At 37.7% G+C, this 24,053-nt stretch overlaps 1 long non-coding RNA gene across 1 annotated transcript in view; it reads left to right on the forward strand.

The window, feature by feature from the left end:
* The window catches only part of LOC145722630 (uncharacterized), a 172,449-nt gene that overhangs the window by 139,121 nt on the left and 9,275 nt on the right, over window positions 1-24,053 (forward strand). Inside the window, exon 3 of the long non-coding RNA XR_014147025.1 lies at window positions 11,445-11,565. This is a non-coding gene — a long non-coding RNA (uncharacterized LOC145722630). The remainder of the gene's footprint in view (window positions 1-11,444; window positions 11,566-24,053) is intronic.

Raw genomic sequence — 24,053 nt, forward strand, 5'->3', positions numbered from 1 at the left:
TTTTTTGACAGAGAGCACAAGTAGGCAGAGAGGCAGGCAGAGGGAGAGGCAGAGGGAGAAGCAGGCTCTCCGCTGAGCAGGGTGCCCGATGCGGGGCTCGATCCCAGCACCCTGGGATCATGACCTAAGCCAAAAGCAGACGCTTAATGACTGAGCCACCCAGGTGCCCCGAAATCATACCTATTCTATTGAAGCTGTTCCAAAAAATAGAAATGGAAGGAAAACTTCCAAACTCGTTCTATGAGGCCAGCATTACCCTGATCCCAAAACCAAAGACCCCATCAACAAGGAGAATTACAGACCAATATCCCTGATGAACATGGATGCCAAAATACTCAACAAGATCCTTGCCAGTAGGATCCAAGAGTACTTTAAAAGGATTATTCACCATGATCAGGTGGGATTTATTCCTGGGCTGCAAGGGTGGTTCAACATTCGGAAATCAATCAACATGATAGAGCACATTAATAAAAGAAAAGACAAGAACCATGATCCTCTCAATTGATGCAGAAAAAACATTTGACAAAATACAGCATCCTTTCCTTATGAAATCTCTTCAGAGTATAGGGATAGAGGGAACATACCTCAATATCATAAAAGCCATCTATGAAAAGCCCACAGCGAATATCATTCTCAATGGGGGGAAACTGAGAGCTTTTTCCTTAAGGTCAGGAATACGACAAGGATGCCCACTCTCACCATTATTGTTCAGCAGAGGACTAGAAGTCCTAGCCTCAGCTATCAGATAACAAAAAGAATAAAAGCCATTCAAATTGGCAAAGAAGAAGTCAAACTCTCCCTCTTTGCAGATGACATGATACTTTGTGTGGAAAACTCAAAAGAATCCACCTCCAAATTACTAGAACTCATACAGCAATTCAGCAACATGGCAGGATACAAAATTAATGCACAGAAAGCAGTTGCATTTCTATACACTAACAATGTAACTGAAGAAAGAGAAATTAAGGAATTAATTCCATTTACAATAGCACCAAAAACCATAAGATACCTCGGAATAAGCCTAACAAAAGAGGTAAAGGATCTATACTTTAGAAACTATAGAACACTTATGAAAGAAATTGAAGAAGATACAAAGGGATGGAAAAATATTCCATGCTCATGGATTGGAAGAATAAACATTATTAAAATGTCTATGCTGCCCAGAGCAATCTACACTTTCAGTGCCATCCCTATCAAAACACCATTGGAATTTTTCACAGAGCTGGAACAAACAATCCTAAAGTTTGTATGGAACCAGAAAAGACCCCGAATCACCAGGGAATGTTGAAAAAGAAAACTAAAGCTGCGGACATCGCAATGTCTGTCCGCAGGCATTACCAGCTCTATTACAAAGCTATAATCATCAAGACAGCATGGTATTAGCACAAAAACAGACACATAAATCAATGCAACAATATAGAGATCCCAGAAATGGACCCTCAACTCTATGGTCAACTAATCTTTGACAAATCAGGAAAGAATATCCAATGGAAAAAAGACAGTCTCTTCAGTAAATGGTGCTGGGAAAATTGGACAGCCACATGCAGAAGAATGAGACTGGACCATTCTCTTACAACATACACAAAGATAAACTCAAAATGGATGAAACACCTAAATGTGAGACAGGAATCCATCAAAATCCTAGAGAACATAGGCAGTACCTCTTCGACATTGGCCACAGTAACTTCTTTCAAGACACTTCTCTAAAGGCAAGGGAAGCAAAAGGAAAAATGCACTTTTGGGACTTCATCAAGATAAAAAGCTTCTGCACAGCAAAGGAAACAGTCAACAAAACTAAACTGAAGTCTGTAAGCAAGTGTCACAATTTGAATTCAGCTCTAATTCATTTGCTTATACCAAGGAAACAAGGCTAAGTAACATTAGAAGCTTAAATTAAAACAAAAAAATTTAAATAGAGTTACACCAGAATAATCAGGACATAGGACTTATGGTGGTCACGTGTCCTTGTAGCAAATAATGCAAAATGGAAGCCGTGGCAAATGAAAAGAGAAGGCTCCTGAACTGGCTTAGCAGTTGCTTGAGCAACTCTGCTTGGCCCAGACAAAAGATGAAATGTAGGGTAGAGGAGTTCCCCATCTTCCCCTCCTCCTTCTCCCGTTACCTCATCACAAACTGAATGTAATTAAGAGCAGTTAGTACTCAGAGAGTCTGGGGAACCTGCATTAACCCCCATACAAAGTCAGCCTGCTAAGAATTTGTTGGATTATCCAGAGCGGTGAAAAGTGCATGGTAGTTGTCAAAAAGGAATAGTTATAAACTCATAATTGACAGATTAGAAATAAAAGTATTCATCTGGTACTTAACATTGATTTTGTTTTTAACCATTGCTCTAAATGGGGTATTAGTTATTTTAAGGTTAAAAAATCTAGCCAGTGAACTACATGCTGTTTTATAAATGAAGAAATATAGTTGGTATGTAAAATCACAAAAGTAAGGAATGAATATGGTATCTCTGCTGGCCTCCCATGTCCAAACCTGGAGAAAACCTGGATGTTGGCCTCATGTTATGCTGAACCAACTGTCTGGCCATGGGTTCCAGTACAGAGCTATACATGAAGGTCTACTTGCGGAAGTATCAGTTCTCCATTCTTTCTACTCCCTTTCCACACTGCACCTCCTCAGAGGTAACCAGTTTCTTTAACATTAGAATTATACTTCCTTTTTTTTTGCAGAAATTAGAAGATGCATGTATAGTTTCTCATATTCCCTATTTTCTTATATGAAAGGTGTATACTCTCTCTCTCCTTTCCCTCTGTACACACACATACAAACTTGATCCTGTTGTGAGAGTATTCCTTACTTCCTATTTTTGAGTGTTTTTATTGTGAATGGGTTTTTTATTTCAAAATAGGTTTTTTTCAGTATCAATGAAAATGACCATGTGATTTTTAAATTTCTTTGTATCATATACTAATAGATTTCTTAAAATTGAAAAAACCTTGCATTCTTAGGATAAATCCTATGTGCTCATGGCATATTTTTTAATGTGGTATTAGATTCTGCTCACTAATATTTATTTAGTATTTTGTATCATCACTAAGAGGATATTGGTTTTATAGTTCTCTTTTTTTGTGCTGTCATTTGCCTTCCTTCCATGCCCATTACTTTCTATCTGACCATTTTTACTTTCTTTTTACTTTATTCTCTTATTTATTTTCCTGTCTTCTATGCCTATTAAATTTTTATGTGAGTCTCTTCTCCCTTGGCCACTTTATAATGTATCATTTTTAGTTTTTGGATATTTTTGTCTTTTTCATCCATTTCCTTCCTGAATTCAATCAACTCTCTATTTCTTCCAATTCTCATCCTTTTCTGTTCTTCATGTTTGAATTTCTGACTTAAATGGTTTTCTTATATCTTCGAATGCTTGAATGAGTATATATGATTCTGTTTGGAGTGTTGACTTTAAAATTCCTTCTGCTTCTCGTGGGAGGTGGGTTCTTACTCAGTTGGTATATGTAAAAATTTACCTCATTTTGTGCAATGGCTCTGTATGAATTTGATGATATTTCTTTTCATTTTTTATGGTATTGAGGTGATTTATAAGATTCCTCACTTAATGGCTGTATCTTCTAGCTATATAGCAAGGTCCATATACTTTAGAAGTTATTCTGATGATTTGTTTTAGTAGTTAGAGGAAGAGCTGTAAGTCCTTCAGTGTTGCATTTCTCCTCAATCTTGCAGGATGCTCAGTTTTTCACCATTTGCTTCTTTTTCCCTTCACAACCCAATTACAGGGTGCTTCCCCTTTCCTTTTTCTTTTTTTTCCCCCTTAAACAATATGTTTTGAATGATACCCTTTTAGTAACTCTTGATCCTTCTAATCACACATACTCTGAAGTCCTTTCCCTAAGTCCATGTTATGCTCTGTCTGGACACTGTTACCATATTATCATATAGAGGGCGAACTTTGTCTCTTTGATGGCAGTTTCTGATGAACCTTAAGCCCTCTTGCTAGTTTTCCTTTTTTGGATTTCCTGGAGCATTTCTCAGTCTGCTTTTGCTCACTCAGCCTTGTGACAGTGTAGGAGTTGAGCCAGAGAATGAGAGATCATGCACTGGGATGTGGTGACTTTTCTCTTTCTAGTCACAGTCATTTTAAAGTTTTGGCCTTCTCTGTCTTCAGGTTATGCTGAGAATATTGTTTTATGTAGATTTACATATCCTATCTTATTGTTTGGAATCATTTGAGGAAAAAATATCAGGAGGAAAGTAGTTAGGCAGCTGTCAGTATTTTCAGCCACCCAGAAGTCCCCAGTTATTGTGGTTTTGAAGTTCTTATCTGCTAACTTCAATTATGTGGATCATCTGTGTATTTGCTTCTGTTGTTTTTTTCCCTCTTGATTATTGGTCATATGACCTTGCCTCTTCGCACGTGTAGTAACTCTTGATTGTAGATAGGATACTGTGTATAAAAGACCCATAGATGTTCCAGATATTATTATATTCCACAAGAAAAATTTTCTCCTTCTACTCCTGCTATGGATGAACTGTGTCCTCCCAAAATTCATATATTGAAGTGTAACTCCCAATGTGATTGTATTTAGAATTGGGGTCTCTAAGAAAGTAATCAAGATTAAATGAGGTCCAAAAGTGGGGCCTTAATCTGAAAGGATTAGTGCCCTTATAAGAAAGAACCCTCCCCCTTCTCCCCGTGATCTCATGTACTAAGGAAAGGCCATATAAGGGCACAGTGAGAAGGAGATCACCAGCAAGCCAGGAAGAAAATTCTCACCAGAAATCAAATTGGCCAGAAGCTGGATCTTGTACTCTCAGCCTCTGGATCTGTGAGAAATAAATTTTTGTTTATGTAAACTACCCAGTCAGTCTACAGTACTTTGTCATGGCAGCCCACGCAGACTAATATGCCTCTATTAGGCAGAGAATGGGGCCTAATCACATATATCCAATCAGGAAGTAGACTGGGGTAACATTTTAGTAAGATTCAATCTACTTCTGGTTTAATCACAGGTCTGGCACCAGGCTATCCCAGGCTTTTCACTGGAGGCATGGTGGTTTTGGGCCTCTTCAGTACTGAAAGGCTGCAGGAGATACATTTCTGCTTTTCAGAAGTTTTCAGCTTACTTGTTGTTTGCCTGTCACATGCAAGTTCAATATTTAACAAATGTCTTCAGCAGGAGACTGGCCATGTGTTTGAGATAAACCTCTTACCTGCTGAGAATTTATTTTCTAAGCTCTGGGAGACTGTGGGAGATTCCCATACTCTGGGAAGAACCAGGCATACAGTTGAGGCTTCTCAAGTTTTTAGTGCTCCCCAAGATTACCAGAAGCTTTACTGGTTGCTCTTCTTCCTGCAGAGCCCCTCTGCCTTGCTCGAGCCCAAGCATCAGTGCATTCCCCAAACTGACCAATGCCATAGGAGAAAAACAGCTGGTTATCATCAGATCACCTCAGATCACTCTCTCTCTCCAGACATTTGATTCACTTAGCCTTCATTGCTTTCACCTCTCTCCGATACTTCTGAAAATGATTTTTGTAATATTTTCCATTTGTTCGAGTAAGAATATTGACCTACTGTTATTAGTACTATACTGCTCCGAAGCAGAAGTCCTTCTCTGCACAATTTCTAATATTTACAACAACCCTTGCCTTCCAAAAGGGTTTCACAAAACTGAAACATGTTTGTTGGAATGAGCAAATAAATACATAATGCCGATTTTGCCTACTTCTTGATCTTAACTGGGTCAGGTTTGCCACTCTGTTGGGCAAGGCAAAGTAGACAATGCTATTTTGATGAAACATCAAAAGGGCTAAGGCCAAGATTCAGGAATATGTGTCAAAGGCCATATTTTTGAAGCACGAACTAATCAGACCCTGACAGTTTAGATTCTTGGACTTTGAGCTTTTATTTTCACCAGTTTTTGCTTCTCAAGTTCTCCTCTACCACTCCAAGGTGGGAAGCAGTGGGTGAGATATTTGCTTACTAGCTTGTCATCTGTCTTCCTAACTGGACTCCATGAGGGCAGAGACTTTGTCGTGTGTGCTATTTTATTCTCAGGATCCAGCATGGTGCCCAAACCATAGTAGGTGCTCAGATCATTTGGATGAATGAGTAGTAAGTGAATGAATAGAACTACGTTCTTCCACAGTTTGGTTTGCCAGCAGGTCAGTCTGATTAACTGCATAAATTAGAAATAAAACAAGACTTGGTGGAGATAATTGACAATAACTAACATTGATACACATCCTGTTTATTGACTTTGAGAACTTGAGAACTACTTTAGCAATAACTTTCACCTAAAAGAAACAGAAGTTCAAGGATATATTCTTTTATATGGTACAAAATAATAATCATTTATAAGATTAGATTATCCTAAAATCCCTCAAATAAAATAAAATCCTGTCCATCAAAGTAAGAAGAACTTTGCAGAAAATAAACCATAGGCAAAACTTCAAAATGTAGATAACCTAGGAAATATTCTCAACTTGTAGTGCTAACTCTAATTATTGGCCACTTTGAACCTGGCATAGGAACTTCATCAATAGTTGTATTTACACATACCAACACCAATAAGATTATACAAATTGAACCAAGGGCAGAAGTTATTTTGAAGAAACTGAAGTTAACCTTGTATATTATTTACCACTTCATTTTTCTCCTCTGGAAAATATCTTCCACAAGATTTTTGTAAAAACAGCATAATTTTCTTAAAAATTGCAAGACTATATGAAATGATTGATTCTTACTAAAAATCTGGGGATAAAATAAATCAATTTTGGATGTCTGTAAGTGAAATAATAATAATGAAAAATATTATAATGTATGAACATGTACATTTTATTTATATGTTGTTGAAAATGTTCAACAGCAGGATAATTGGCCATAGGGGATAATTCATGTTAAATAATCCAAAAGTCCATTCCCTTACAATTTAATTTTCTAAGTCAATCACAAATGATGCAATCGTGAGAGGAGCCATAGAGTATGAAGTAAAGCATATGGGCTTTGGAATCAAATAGTTTTAAATTCAAATCTTTGCCCTAGTGTTACTTGCAATGTAACTAACTTCTCTGAATGTCATTGTCTTCATTTGTAAAATGAGAATTATTGAGAGAGCTCAGAGGAGTCATCTGTAGTATAGGAAGATAACTAGGGCTAACTAGTAGAAATAGCAGTTTATCTGCTAAAGGAGAGGAACTGCATAGATCAACGCAGAGAGAGACAAAGACAAGAAAAGAATGAGGCAGAACTATGATATGATCAGCATTCTTTTAACCACACAATGGGAAATCTCAGGAGCAAAGTGGGACTATGGCCAGATAGAAATAAAGGTCTTGGTCAAAAGTACATAATTATACACTACATCAGCTCTCCTGACAATAGGATCTATGCTTTAACATGATAACATTACAAGGAAAACGATTCCTTATAATTGTATTCATTTTGCCCTAAGAATTATCTGGGAGAGAGTTTGGAAGGGAATGAGGTCATACACAAAGATATATGTCAAGATGGAAAATATGATGATGCAGGAAAGGTTACCATGTTCTTGAGCCCTGGAAGAGCAACTGGTACTAATGACCTGAGGCTTCTTAGGGCTGAGTTTGGTGAGAGGCAGAGGTAAGTAATAGATCAGGTAGTTGCACATCTACATTTTGCCACCTAGTCTAATCACACTGCTGCTCGGGAGGAAACCCCAGAAATCAGGAGTCCTGGACCTTGGGAAGTGGGGGGTGCCCACCTTCCTGGTGCCTGCTTGTAGAAGTCTGGAACATGCAGGCCTCCTAGAGGGCCCTCCCGGCCCTCACAACTGCCTCAGAGGATGGGGCCTGCCTGCGGGCAGCAAGAGAACAGGATGGTTCCTTGGGATAACTGTGCCAACCTCACAGAATGTTCTGAATATTAATTGAAAAAACTTATAAAAGTACTTAGCACATTAGTGCCTAACAAGTGGTTTTCTTACTACCTCTTTTAGCATTTACCATAGGTAACACATTTACTTTAAAAAAATATTAAAGTGTTTTTTTATTTTATTTTAAAACTTAGCCTACCCATCAGGGCAATATTAGATATATGTTTATATGTCACCCAAACCAGATAAATCAATATACAGTTGTCCCTTGAACAGCACAGGTTTGAACTGTGCAGGTCCACTTATATGTGGATTTTTTTTGGAAAATACAGTACAGCACAGTAAATGTATTTTCTCTTCCTTATGATTTTTCTAATATGATTATCCAACTTTTTCTTTTGTCTAGCTTACTTTATTATAAGAAGACAGTATATAATACATATAACATACAAAATATGTGTTAATCATCCGTTTATATTATTGATAAAGCTTCCTCTCAACAGTAGATTATTAAGTAGTTAAGTTTTTGGGGAGTCAAAATTTCTGAGGATTTTTCAACTGTGTGGGGGATGGGTGCCCTTAACCCTCATACTGTTCGGGGGTAAACTGTTTTTAACTTGCAAACTAGTTTCTGCTTTAAACTGCTTGCCCAAAATTCAGTCTATCATTTGGGGGCTAGGAGTTTTCAAATGAAAACATTAAAAATATCACTGAGACTTTTAGAGTAAGGAAAACAAAAAACCCTCTAATATTTGGCTTGCTCAGCCCTCTCTGCCTATAGACAGTGAGAACATGTCTTGCTAAGCTGTGTGTATTGAGTCTGCAGCTCCTGAAAAATTCTCTTGTTCTTGCTGTTGAAGGAAGTAATGAGTGAATGAATAAAGAGCAAAAGAAAAGCCAATTAGAAAGTGTTTCTACCCTGGGGGTTTCAGACCTTTACTTTTAGGAACGATGCTTCTCTTTCCAGCTCTAAATATTAAGTAAACCATGCAAAACAGAACTACTTACTCATGAAATCTCCCTGAAACCCAAAGTGTTTTTTCAAGGGAAACAAGCAGGATGAAAGAGATTATGAGGAAGAGACTAGAGTGTTGTGATGAAGTCAGTGCACCATGTTTATTGGATCATTTTAAATGGCTGTGATCTTTAAAATAAAGGATTGCACTTTATTACAGCAACCGAAAATGCCATTAACTTTGCAAGCATTTAACTGTTTCTGGTCTCAGGATTTCATAATAGAATTTACTTTTCATTAAGAAATAAAATTTTAGGGGTGCCTGGGTGGCTCAGTCGTTAAGCATCTGCCTTCGGCTCAGGTCATGATCCCAGGATCCTGGGATGGAGCCCTGCATCGGACTCCCTGCTCTGCGGGAAGCCTGCTTCTCCCTCTCCCACTCCCCCTGCTTGTGTTCCCTCTCTTGCTGTGTCTCTCTCTGTGAAATAAATAAATAAAATCTTAAAAAAAAAAAGAAATAAAATTTTAAATCATTCTAGGCTATAGTTTCCTCAAAACATATTTCAGTTGTTCACTAAAAACCAAAGGGGCAAGACTGAATCTTGTGGACTGCACAGCTAAGGATTTATGGGGCTAAATGGTCACTGTCCCTAATAACCTATAATTTTTGGACAAAGATATACAAATCACTGGAAAAAAAGTTGATTGCTGTTTTCCTGAATTAGAACTCTTAGTAGCAAGTGACAGGAACACACATCAAAGTGCTGTAAAAAGAAATAGAGCAAGAGAGAGAGAACAACAAAAGGAATTTATTGACTTAATTATCTAGGTAGTATGTAGCTCTCACTTCAGGCATGGCCGAGTCCAGGGTTTGACACAATATTGGGATTCAGTTTTCCTCCATTCCTTTACTCAGATTTTCTCTGTATTGGATTAACTCTTAGGTGTTTTCAGTGCTGTGGACCTTACAAACTCTATAGAGCCTTAAATACTCCCAGCTTCAAATCAAGAAAGGAAGGGAGGCAGGGAGGGAGTGGGGGGAGGGAGGGAGGAAAGAAGGAATAAGGGAGGAATAAAAAGGAGGGATTTTTTTTTTCCCCCAGTGGTCCCAACGAAAGTCCCAAAATTGAGTCTCAGTGGTCTAGCTGAAGTAATGTGACCAATGACATCCAGGATGTGGAAGTCTCTTTTTGTCTAGTTCTAGATCATATCCTATTTCACCCCAGAGGTCAGAAGGTACAGTGTGAAGTCCCTCCAATCCTTATGTTATTTGTTTACAATTACTGTAACTATGTGTGTTTCTTCTTACCCAGGCCTGGCCTCTCTACCATGTTTAAGTTCTGCCTTCGGGTAAATCATTCCTAAGTAGTCAGCTTGTATTGTTATGCCAGTGATACACACCTAGCTTTATCTCTTTCTCAAGCTTATCACAACTTGGCTTGCTGTATATTAAAATTTGGCTCTGCATGGAACGCCATGATAATTTGGGTTGTTGCAAGAAAGGAAAATGTGTGGTGGAGATAACATCATTGGGAAGATGTGTGTTACTTTGCTTTGAGGGACGAGTCTGATTCCTCCATGCATGGGACTTAATTGGATTTTAAAGTTGCTATTGCTGAAGCATAGCTATAGAAAACTTTGGGGTATAGTATGAGTTTGTCTTTCTGTTATTAATAGATAAAGGGAATATAATATTAGTCTATTTAGTGAATTTGTTTGTTTCTGAACATATTTCATGATTCATGACACAGAAGGCAAGGGTCAGTAAGGGAGCCATATCAGCAGTTCTGCCTCCAGAAACTTCTGAAGGAAGGACATTTGCACCATGTGGCATGGCAATGAGAAAGATGCAGATTTGAAATTATAAAATTAGGTTTGTATTTTGGTCCTACACTTATTATTTGTAAGGCCCTGGACAATTTACTTAATCATCATATAACCCTCCATTTCTTTATCTATCAAGTAAGAGTAACAACATATGTCTTACTTAATTGTCTTAGTCTATTCAAGACTAAGCCACGACAAAATACCACAGACTGGGTGGCTGATAAATAACAGAAATTTATTTATCACAGTTCTGGAGGCTGAAAGTCCAAGATCATGGTGCCAGTATGGTCAGATGAGGTCCTTCTTCCATGTCACAGACTTCTCAATGTGTTCTCACCTGGAAGAAGGAGCTAAAGAGCTCTCTGGAGACCTTTTTATAAGTCACCAGTCCTATTCATGAGGTTTCATCCTTGTGAACTAACTACTTCCCAAAGGCCTGACTTCCTGATTCTATCATCTTTAGTGGTTAGGATTTCAACATATGAATTTGTGGGAGGGGCGGGGAGACACAAACTTTCAGACCATAGCACTAACTTACAGGGCCAGTTTGAGGTTGGAATAGAATAAACCACTTATATTACACTTATTCATTCCCACATCTCTCCTATAAATGAAATGCCTTCATAGAAAGCCAACAACTTTGTTGGATGAATAGATATATAAATGAACAAATGGATGAATGAATCAATGCTAGTCATAGAGGGAAATAGAAAATATTGTTCAGCACTGACTCAGGGAAGTTCTGAGATTGACAATATTTTAACAGTATTTCAGAATGTAGAATCCCTGTATTTGACTCTGAACACTTTTTTTTTTTTTTTTTTTAGGTTTCTCTTAGTAGATTAAGAAGCTAAAGATCGAGATCTGGAAAGAATAGCAAATCTCTTAGTGAAAAAACAGCCAAGAAAATTACTGCTCTCCTAGCTCAAAAAGAAACATTAATTAAAGGTAAGACACAGGCAAGAAATAAAATGGAGAACTTGTAAGAGTAAATTATATTATAATTAACACTTAGTAATTCTAAATTTTAGAGCATGACTATCTTGTTGCAGAGGCCCTAAAATTAAAGTATTTCTAAAGGAAGGCTTTGAAATCCCTGAAGATGACTTTTTACCTTTTTATAAAGGTTCTTTTCATCCCTATCAGATTCTCTGCACAAGTTCATATGATAGAGCATATATGATCTGTAGTTTGGGAAAATGGGAATGGATTTAGGTAAACCTGAGACTACCTGCTTATTTACAATGACATCAACTGGGGTGGGGGAGGGTCTCCACTATGGAAAAATACTCCATATGTGTGATTATTTGATCTCCAGAATTATGCATCTTTGTTTAATCATTTCTGGTGAGAAAAATGTCTCTCTGATTACTGTTTTTAAATCATGGCAAACATAGATTCCAATATGTATACAAAATTGTGTATGTGTGTTTGAATAGGGAAGTCAACTGGGGAGAGGGGAGTGATGCAGAAGGATTTTGAGACAGGTACTATACTATATTATACTCTTCTTGGTTCTTTTGATTAACATATTTGTATTCTATTACTCATGGCTATAACTACATTGAGCGCATAATAGAAACATTCTCACATGTTCATCCAGCCATAAGTACAAGCATGAGACAAATTACCACCAAGAACTTCTGCCATTTGTGTCAGGGAAGAGAAATACATGGAACTGGGAAGAAGTCTCTGTGATCACATTTGGATTTTCTCAGAATACCTTGTAGGTGGGGGATGTTTCTCAGCTCTGTGCCAAAGATTTAGAACCTGGAGGTGGTGGGGGAATAGAGAGGTAGAATCTTGGCTCCCACCCCCACCCCTCCACTAGAAATATTCTGTTTCACCTTCCTAGCCCAGAGTACAGGGAAGAATCCAAAGTAACCACAACAATCTGTTGACTGGTAGCAAAGGTAATAGTGTACTGGGCTGGGAGTGGTAAGCAAGGATAAGGATCTTCATTGCTCTTTCCCATTCATGGGCATAATCACTAACCCTATGGCTTGGCTGGAGGAGACAACCAGTACTGAAGTCATTACAGAAATAAACTTAGTAACCCAGTGGAAATTGGCTAAAAACATGAGCTGAGAATTCACATATACATGAAAAGCAAATGACTTTTAAACACATGAAAATAAATTAGGTCTCGCTAACAAAGAAAATAAGACAAACTAAAACTATAGTGAGATACCATTTTCATGTGACTGATTAAGACCCGAACATTTTAAGGTTCAGTGGATGGATGAGGGTGAAGGCATTATTGTTGGTGGAAATGGAAATTGATAAAATTTTTAGAAGTCTGTTTGGACATACCTACCAAAATATAAAGTGAACATAGCAAAAGTTATAATGCACACACATCTCTAGGGCTTTCTTACAGATATAATCACCCTAAACTGCAAAACCTTATGTACAATGATATTTATTATAGCACAAATACTGTTTGGAAGAACAAAAGAATGCAGGCAATCTAAACATCTGACAATAGTAAAATGCTTATGCCTGTACAATAGGATATCATGCAGTCATTAAGAAGAGGGGTGTTCTGATACAGACTGATTTCCAAGATATTTTGCTAAAGGAAGTAATGGGGGTACTGGGATATTCTGCCACTCTTCCTCATTCACTGCCCTCAGGCTTTCCCCCCCCCCCCCATAAGAGAGATAGGCTCTCAGATAAGCTGGACTTATTTCAGCCTCAGGGCCTTTGTACTTGCTATCTCTTCTGTCTGAATGTCTTACGACTTTCCCATGGCTGGCTTCTGCACATCTTTTAGGTTTTATTGCAAATCCCTCCTCTTTAGAGAGAACTTCGACCTGCTAGTAGCCATATCTCACTGGCGGAATCAGCCTCTTTTGCTGGGAACTGTGTGATATTACTAACATGTTTGTGAAATGGAGTCTGTAATAGCTACAGTGCCCCAACTCCATCACTTGTGTTGAGTTACCCAGGTTGATTTTCTTCATAGGACATAGCACTACTTAAAAACATCTCATTTTAAAAAATTGTTCTATAGGTTTATCACCAACCCTTCCCTCTTGCACACACTTCACTAATTAGGATGTAAGGTCCAAAAGAACAGGAATTTTGTCATGTTCATCCTTATGCCTCCAATATTTAGAGCTGTGCCAAATACAGAGAGTAGGTTTTTTAAGATTTTAATTATTTGAGAGAGAGAGAGTGAGCGGGGAGAGGGGCAGAAGAAGAGGGAGAAGCAAACTCCCTGCTGAGCAGGGAGCCCAATGCGGGGCTTGATCCCAGGACTCTGGGATCATGACCTGAGCCAAAGGCAGATGCTTAACCGACTGAGCTACCCAGGTGCCCCCAGAGAGTAGGTTCTTAATAAATGTTGAATAAATGTGTGAATAAAGAAGATTCCCATATATGCAAAAAATATTTCTGAGAAGTGCCCAGGAAAATGTTAGGCCAGTTCTTCCAGAGGAGGATCAGGTAGGAAACTCATGTTCTGGTTTCAGCATGGCAGAAAAACTAGGTGAGACACCATGCCTGACCTAGGTCTGCCGATAGATAAGGAGGTGTTACTTTGCTCTTGCAGGATAGTCAGTATGATAATGCTTCCTTAATAGCCTTCACTTTATATTCATGCAAGAACTGCATTACCTGCTGTGAAAGCAGAATTGTCACCTCACACTGAAAATCAAGGAATAATCAGAAGCTATTTCTCAGCTCCAAGCCTACCTTCTCTACTGGTGCATTGGGATTACTCAAACTATATCTCCAAGATGTCCTTGCCAATTGGCTTCCTATTAGGTTCTACCAATGGGGTTACCAGAGGAATACTGGAAGCAGCTAGGAGAGGAGGAGGGGTTTATCTCCTCTTTTCTATTTCCTGTGAGCAATCTTCAGTGATAGTCCACAATAATAATTGGCTACAACTTCCACCTTCTTCCAGCACTCAGAGTTCCTTTCTCACCAAGCTGCCTAGTAGCAGCCAAGCTGAGACCCTTGGCAGTCCTTGTAGGGGGCACACGGGATCTCCTTACCAACTGTGCTACTCCTCCTGTGCCCTGGGAGAGCCCACTGGGCTCTGCGCCTCCTCCAGGGTTCAAGCACCTGCTGAGTGGAGTTTTCTCCCAGAAGCCCAACCACTAGATCTGTAGGGTCCCTCCTCCTAGCTCAAAGGTTCTGGTTAAGCACCTCTTCCCTAAGGCCTCCAAGCTTGAGGGTAATAGCTGCTTCCTATGGTCATTAGTTTCTAGGCACCTCAGCATCTTCCTTTTGCTCTTTCAGCCTTCCAGCTTCTGCATAACCAGTTCCCTATACAGCTAGCCCTCAAACACCACTCATTTGAACATGAATACACTTACAAGCAGATTTTTTTTGATAAATACAGTACATTACTGTATATGTATTCTTCCTTCCTTATCATTTCGTAATAATATTTTCTTTTCTCTAGCTTACTTGGCTGTGAGAATATAGTATATAATATGTATAACATACAAAATATGTGTTGATTGATTGTCTTATCAATAAGGCTTCTGGTCAACAGTAGGCTATTTGTAGTTAAGTTTATGGGGAGTCAGAAGTTAAAAGTGGATTTTCAACTACACAGGGATGGACACCTCTAACCCCTGAATTGTTCAAGAGTCAACTGTAATTCTAATTATCATGATTTTTGTTTCCTTCCTGGAACATCACCAATGCAGTACTTATTCTGGGCCTTCTTCTCTTGGTCTACACTCTTCCCTGGGTCATCTTCATTTATCTTGACCCATTTATACCCCTCAAAATACATATTCAATTTCCTTCTACTGTTTTCATCTTAGAGCCTAATAGACACCTCAAAATTTATCTTGTTAAAAAATGAATTCCTGGTACACTCATTTTTTCCTCTTCCAGAATTCCCCATCTCAGTAAATGGCACCTTTATCCATTCATTGGTTCAATCCAAAATCCTAGAAGCCATCTTTGCTTCCCATTCTTGCCTGACTATTCACATCCAGTGTATCAGTATGTTATCCTGACCGCCTTCTAAAACCACACACCTGTCTATCCCTTTCCATATGCAAGTCATTACCCTAGGCTGGGTTATCATTGTCTGCCACTTTGCCTCTTATACTGCCTTCTAAGTTGTTTCTATCTTTTAACTCTCACCTTCCTAAAGTTGTGAGTTTTTTTAAGATTTATTTATTTATTGGAGAGACAGAGAGAAAGCGCAAGTGGGGGGAAGGGCAGAGTGAGAGGGAAAGAGAAGCAGACTCCCCGCTGAGGTGGGAGCCCTATAACGTAGGACTTGATTCCAGGACCCTGAGATCATGACCTGAGCCAAAACCAAGAGTGGGATGCTCAACTGACTGAGCCACCCAGGCAACCCTAAAATTGTTTTTCTACATCATAGTCATAATAATATTTTTTAAATGTAAGTCACAGTGAAAATTAAACCCAGACTCCTTATCATGGCCTTATAGGATCTGATTCCTGCCAGCACTTCCCACCTCATCCCTACTGCTAACTGCTGGCACTAACGGTGCTCTAAACATAGAGGCCCCTTTTCTGTCCCACACCACATCAAGCTCTTTACAGACTGAGGTCCTTGGAATTCATTGCCTCTTCTACCGGGAAGTTTCTTCTATTGGTTGTTCACGTGGTCTCAGTTCTTGTATTTTCAGAGAGGTTTTTCCTCACCGCCAAATCTAAAGTAACCTTCCTCCCCTAATTTTTTTCTATTACAGAGTCCAATTTATCTCCTTCATACTCTTATCTATAGATGATTTGTCCTTTCCTGTGTTTGTTGTCCAGCTACATGGAGGAGGAGCCTTGTTATTTACTGTTGTATCTCTAGCATTTTCAGCACCTATTCCCTAAAAGGTTCTCAGTGAACATTTGCTGACTAAATTAATGAATGAATGATTTCGGTATCCTCTAACTTAAAGTACCTCAACATCCAAGTCCTGAAAGTATATAAAATTTTTCACTACATTGGAATGGAAATCTATAGGATTAGATTTGTCTTCCATCTACTCTCTTTTCCTATTACACTACCTAGAAAACTTCTTGAGGAAAAGAAGCATATAGGACCAAGACTTGATAATGTGACTGGCATTTTCTTTGGATAAATTATATATGATTATAAGTCAAAGATGAAGATACAATAGGATCTAAGAGATTTTAACAACACTGAGAATCATGCCCTTTTAAAAATATGTAGAACAAGATGAAACAAATGTTTTCGATAGAAGATCAGGTGCTCTTCCCTAAAAATAATGTATGTAACCACAAATCAATGTTTAAAGCCAGATGGTTAATGAAGGCCAGCCAGGAAACTCCTATAATTTACAGTAATGAGTTTTAATCTCCCATTATAAACCAAACTGCAGCATGACACACTGTATCTATTTCAAATAACAGTACTTGATTGTTTCATATTTTTCAAAGTTCCAACCTTAATTCACAGGGAAAATGTTAGAAAGCCTGATTGATTAAATTAATCATCCCCAGTTAGTCAAATGGAAGGTGGCTTATATTTTATGAACAAGACCTATTCAAATGTCAGATGTCATCAGAAAGAAAACCATACTCAAACCCAAATAAAAGTTAAGATCTTTTAGAACATGAAAGAAGCCTCACACTATGGTTGAAAAGAAATGTTTTTCCCTCAACTCTTTGATGTCTTTATAAATAGGACCCTAGGAAAAGAATATTCTGTTGAACAAAGTGCTTTAGGGACACTGCCACTGTAGATAAATGCCAGGGATGAATTTTACCTTAGTAGTGAAAGCAAGTATGTATTTTTACCTTAAAGTTCACCTTGATCTCAGAGAGGTAGTCTGAAAAGGCATTCCAAGTTACCTAAGTGATATGGGTAGAAGCACACTGCAATGTAGACCATTGAATATAATTTACACGGAGGCATTCTGCTCTTGGGAGGCATGTTGCACTGGGCCACCTTCTCTTAAAAGGATAGGATGCTCAGGATTGAGTACTGAGAAAGCAAGGGCCTCAATACCCATCCTCACTTCCTTCTAATTTGATGTTGGCTGTTCACACTTTCTATGTTTGGAATATAAACCATTATGATTGATGTGTAGGTTTGATGCTTCATAATTTCGTTATTCTTATTAAACTATTATTTGCTCTTAGGAATTCTGAAGCACGTTTTTCCCCAGAATGTGACAAGACTATAGACACACATGCTTGGACAAATTCTGTTCTTATATAAGATTTCTGAATAGGGACACCTGAGTGGCTCAGTTGGTTAAGCATCTGCCTTTGGCTCAGGTCATGATCCCAGGGTCCTGGGGTAGAGTCCTGCATTGGGCTTCTTGCTCAGCGGAGAGCCTGCTTCCCCCTCTGCCCTCTGCTCCCCCTGCTTGTGCTCTCTCTCTCTCTGATAAATAAATAAATAAAATTAAAAAAAAAGATTTCTGAATAGACATCCATTATGTTTATTGAGGACTGGAGGTTTATTTTCTAAAATGTGTAAGATAGAGGTCTCTGGGAACAAAAAGAAAAAGTTGAGGGTATGAGTACTATATCAAAAATTGGAGAATTCAATAAATTTTGCCATCTTCCCCCACTCAGTTCCCCATATGCTTGTAGCTAGGCTTTCACCATCCAGAGAAGAAATTAAAGGTCTTGAAAACAATATCAACACAAGAGTAAGTTCTAAAGATGCTGACTTCAGAAACTTGTCAAGTAAATAGCCCAACCTGATGACCCTACAATGAAATTCACAATCTATAAGACATATTAATCAACTCAGTACTAGAAACTATGAAAAGATAATATATGTCCTTGTGAGAAGACAATAATATATATATGCATATATAATTATATCTAAAATCTTATAAAATATAAGAAGACAACAATAACAGAAGACAACCAGGGGTTATTAGACATTGGAAGCCAGCATCTAATTTGAAAAACAGAAACCAAAACAAACAGATTTAAAGCAACTTGGAGATAACAGAGACTGTGCAGGAAAAAGGAAACCTAAAAATAAAAACAGAACAGCAGTAATATCTACAGAAATGAGAGCTCATGCAAGCAAAAGCAAGAACAGGATGCTATAATAAAGATTCAATTCATTCAGATTACAAAGAAGAGCTTTTACAAATGAAAAATATTATAGTCAGAAATGAAAACTCAGGAGAAGAGTTTTCAGGAAGACTCTTGAGAGAAGATTTAGACAATTGTGGAAGAGAGGTTGAACAATGATTACACACATAAAAAAAATGAAGCAAATGAAAACAGTTGTAACTCCAGGGAAAACAAAATGTTGTGCAGGCAAAGAATGGTGCTCATAGTTTACGCTATGTTTCAGCTAGAAATAGAATGTATGTAGTCATAACAATGTATTAATATGTAATATTAATTTAACCAAAATTACAATATAATTCTACTGGAGGAGAAGGAAATGAGAGGACTCTGCATATGTGGAGAGGGAAGGGAGGAAGGAGAGAAAGAGAGATATATTTTCTCATCTTCTGTAATGGGGAGTCAGTTAACAATGCCAGAAACTAAAAAATTGAGAAGTAGCAACAAAGAATGCTACTATCATCAGGAAGCTAAATGACAACACAATCAGGTGAAAGGGATGAAAGTGGTTAATTCTGGGGAGGACAAAAGTTGGAGTTTTGCTGTGTTTCATAGCAAACTAGTTTACAACTAGTAGAATCTCCCAATGCTGTAAATGATCGACCTTACTACAAATAAAAACTGACAGGAAAAGGAGAGTGAAGAGGGGTGGAGGCAGTGACAGGCCTGATCTCCCCTGATCATTAAATATAATTGTCACTATCATTTTAATGGCTTCATAGTTTTCAACAAATGTACAATAATTTATTGCCAGGTGTAGCTTAATGTTTTCCATAATTTGTTTTTATAAATAACATTGTAGTGAATAACCTATACATGAATTTATGTTCACACCTAATTATTCCAATGGAAGAAGAATTTCAATTTCTAGAAGTTATTTTAATTTCTAGAAGTAGAATTTCTGGAAAAGGGAGAATGTATATTTTTAAAAACTCTTGTTATTACCAATTTCTCTCCGACTGACTCATCAGCACCCCACATTCCATACTTTTGAATATGTTCAAAATTGACAAAACTTGATTTTTTGAAACATTTAAATTTCTTACTAGGTATCCTACTTCTACTCATAGATTATAAACTCTGAGCTTGGAGATCACTCCCTAAAAATCCTTCTTTTGTATTCCCCAAAACATCAAGAAAAAGTCAATTTGTATTAGTACTTGGTAAATAAGGTCAGTGATCAAGCTGGGTAATGCTGTTTGAGTCAAAATAATATGTAATAAGTAATAACACTGACTGTGTACATTGCCAACAGGCTTTGAAACACAGACATATCCTCACTCGTAAGCATAGAAAACAACTATTATAGAAGACAAATGGAAGATAACATGGGGCTTCTTCTGATGGCTTCTTCAATTTGGTGGTTATTTTTTCATATTATTCAGAGGTGATACTCATTAAAAGAAATCCCAAAAGAAGAGAACACTCAGATGATGACAGAAGTGCATGCTGGTTAGTGTTGTTTTACATAATGAGACAAAATTGAAGTAAATATATAAAAACAGATGAATAAAGTAAACCTCAGTGAAAAGCCTCAGAGAAAAATAAGCATTGCTTTTTGTTGCTGTTTTTAATTGTCCTTTTACTGAAAAAGAGCAAAATTGGATTCTAAAAGTGGCTCTCAAGAAAAGCTTCAGCTGCTAAGAGAGTGCTATTCAGAAATTGTTCTCAAAATTGAGATGGGTGTTCATGGTGTTTGCACCAAGGCAGGACAAACAGAAGCCTGACTTTTACCTTCCCACATCAAGAAAGAGGTGCTTGGAAGTCAGATGACCTATATCAGGTCCATGGAAAAGACCAATTATCTCCCCCAAAGACACTGAAAATAGGACTCTCCTTCCCATAAATCTCTTCAGCCTCTTGGAAGCCCTTGAGTTTCACCTTGCCTGGCCCCCCCAACTGAAGTCATCCTTAGTGATCACCTGGGTCTCCTCCCTAAGCTCTGGGTCACACAGACTTTCTTCTGTCATTGATAACTTCTTTCCATCATCCAACTTGACTGCTTTCCAGGTCAAGCCAGCCTAGAGGGCTGTTGGAAGAAAATGAGCTCACACCTTGGTGGGAAGGAGAGAGCAGCTGTTTTACTTGCTTTCTGCATAGGCAGAGCAATGGCAGGCTGCACACTCAGAACTCTGTCTCTAAGATCCAAACTCGTGAAGAGATGCGCTCGAAGGATTCCTCTGGTCCTGTATTTAAGCTTCTGTGGGTGGTGTGGAGACCTCCGAGTTAGTCAAAATGAGGGAGAGGACAAAGTTTGTCTTCAGTTAAAAAGAAAAAAATAGAGATCCTTCATCACCTGCTTCAGTTCTGGTGCTGTCCTAGGTGTGTTCACATTTGTCAGCTCACTGAAATCGGACACATTCCAGGGAAGTGAGCTAACTACTTCCACTTTAACACATGGAGGAACTGAGCAAAAAGAGAGGAAGCAATATATCCAAAGGTAACCAGTTAGTAAATGGAAAAGCCAAAATGTAACCTTGGGTCTTATTAATTCTAAAACCCCTTTTAGCATACCCTCCCCACTTTCTACTCGCTTCTTGTTGCCCACTCTTTTCTGAGTTCTTCCTATTCAGATTGACTTTCAGCCAGCTACCATGTTAGCTGGAATTTAATAGTATAATTCACAGTGTATTGCCTTTTTAAGTTAGAAGGAACTTAATAGTATAATTCACAGTGTATTGCCTTTTTAAGTTTTGGTTGTATTTGAATAGGAAGCAACCACAGAATGAAATTTCAGTGGTGAAATTTTAGATATCAGTGACAGATTGATACGGGAGACTGTTTCACAATTATAGTCTCAGAAGGGGATGCTGAGGAATTTGGTGGGACACCAAATTGTCTCAATTATAAAAAATCCTGAAGTCAGGGGCCACGTGTCTTTGTCCCTCTCTGTTGTAGTGACATGGACAGAGCATCCTTAAAAAATGTCTTGTGATGAGAAATGATGAAAAACTGTTGGAGTTTCAAGAAAAAAATACATCTGAAGGAGGAGATGGTAGCAGAATAAGGATTCCTTTGTATGAACATCAATATAATTTGCATATTTTTTCCAATTTCTCAAAAACATCACTATAAACATAAAAACCCCACCTATCCACTTCAACCCTTAATTCATTAACATGAACATTCAAAATAACTGAGTAGTGGAAATGAAACATTTTTCTTGTCACTAGGTAAAGAAAATGTTTTACGCCATCCTCTTAAGTGTATATAATGGTAATGCTGAAAGAAATTGTGAATTGGAAGTAAAAGAAAAATTTTTTTTCTTTTAGAAAAATTGTTAGCTCAGACCTTATATTGAATATGCAACTGTAAAGTCAATACAGCCAATATTCAGCACCCAGAAAAAAAAGTGCATGAGATCTGAGCCAGCAGAGAGCACTGGTTATCATTCTCAACAACCAAAACAAACATTCTTTGAACATCTAGTATGTATAAAATCTGAGCCAGACAGTGAGAAAATAGAGTAGGAGGTCTTAAAATCTATTTGGGGAGACAGACTATGTCTATACACCCACCTACACATTAAAAGGACAAAATAAAGTGATGCATTTTTCTGTCTTCCATAAATGACCTTATTTTATCCTGTGTCTCCATGCTATTACATAATTATTCTTCTTATGAAGAATAAACTGTTGTATTCTTTCACCTTTTAACTTCATTTCCTAGCATGGAAAATAAAACCAGGGTTTTATCATAATGGTTAAAAAATAACTCACTTTTTCTTTTCAAAAAAAAATCTTTTTTATTTTAAGGTAATTTTAGGCTTCTAGAAGAGTTGAAAAATAACGTACAGAGTCCACATGTACACTTCATTTAGCTTCCCTTAATGTTAACACCTTACATAACGTGAAGAGATAAGAGTACTTATCTCTAAACCAAGAAATCACCACTGATACAATGCAATTAACTACAGACTTTATTCAGATTACACCAGTTTTTCTACTAATATCCTTTTATTTTACATTCCAGGATCTAACTCAGGATTCCACACTGCATTTTGTCTGTCAAATCTTTAGTCTGTTCCAATCTTTAACATTTCCTCTGTCTTTTGTTGTCTTTTATTACCTTGAGGTTTTGGAAGAATAACTGGTCAGTTATTTTGTAGAATGTTCCCCAAGTTAGGTTTGTTTAATGTTTTCTCATGCTTAGACTGAGATTATGCATCATTAGAAAGAATACCACAAAAGTGGCCTGCCCATCATCACTGTGCCATTCCAGGGAGTACATGATGTGAATACATCATATATTGTTGATGTTAATCTTGATCTAGGCTGTGTCTGCCAAATGTCCCCACCCACACATCTACTATTTCTCCCTTTGTAATTAAGTATTTATTTACTTATGGTAAGAGATACTTTGAAATTATTCAGATGTCCTATTTCTCCTTATATTTCACCCACTAAACAGCTCACTTTTGAAGAAAAGGTAAATGTAACCCACAGATAGAAGAACTCTACCAGTGACAACAAAAGTCATAAGTAATTGGTGGCTGTTAGGGTAATCGTAAAGTAGAGAATCTTCAAACTGCTAAAGATATAACATGTAAAACCAGATGCACCATGAAAGGGTCATAAGGAGTGAAACAATTTGTCATTAGTACTAAAAAACAAAACAAAACCTTCCTTTTTTCAGTAATTCAAGGGCAGAGCTAAAATAAAGAGATCAATTGTGAAGAGAAACAGAAGGAATTCCAGACGGATTTCAAAGTTATCAGAGCTACATTATCATTTGTATTTCTTTCTTTTTTTAGGGGGAAAGGGACAGAGGGAGAGGGAGAGAGAATCCTAAGCAGGCTCCATGCCCAGCGCAGAACCAATGCAGGTCTTGATCTCATGACCCTGAGACCACGACCTGAACCGAAATCAAGAGTTGGTCACTTAAGTGACTGAGTCACCCAGGTGCCCCTCATTTGTATTTCTTAACTCATTTTTGCACCAGTAAGTTATATGGTTCACAGATGTTTAAAAATCATATTTTCAGGGTTCCTCAGATCATGTACATAAAGAACCATGGGCTTTGGGGTTTTTGAGTCATTAAACTTTGGTAGACTATTAAATGCCATTTGTATGATTGGTTTGTTTTTTTCCTCCCAATGTTCAATTATAATATTGTGAGACCTATATTTAAGTTATACTTTTTAGTGTAGGAAAATATTCCTTCACAGTTATTTCTGTACCAACTGCCCTAGCCTTTAGAGGCAAAAAATCCATCAACCCTATCTTTGCAGAATTGACTTGACCCTCCAAGAGTCCCAACTGAGTTAACTATAGCATATATAAAAGAATGTTACTATTAGCTTATCACATAAAAAAGCAATTTGAAACTAATTCATATAAAATATCAAAATACCTAAATTATTAATGAGCCAATGATGT

Source organism: Leptonychotes weddellii, chromosome 7, assembly GCF_054177405.1.
Source record: "Leptonychotes weddellii isolate Sample4059 chromosome 7, ASM5417740v2, whole genome shotgun sequence".
NCBI lineage: Eukaryota > Metazoa > Chordata > Mammalia > Carnivora > Phocidae > Leptonychotes > Leptonychotes weddellii.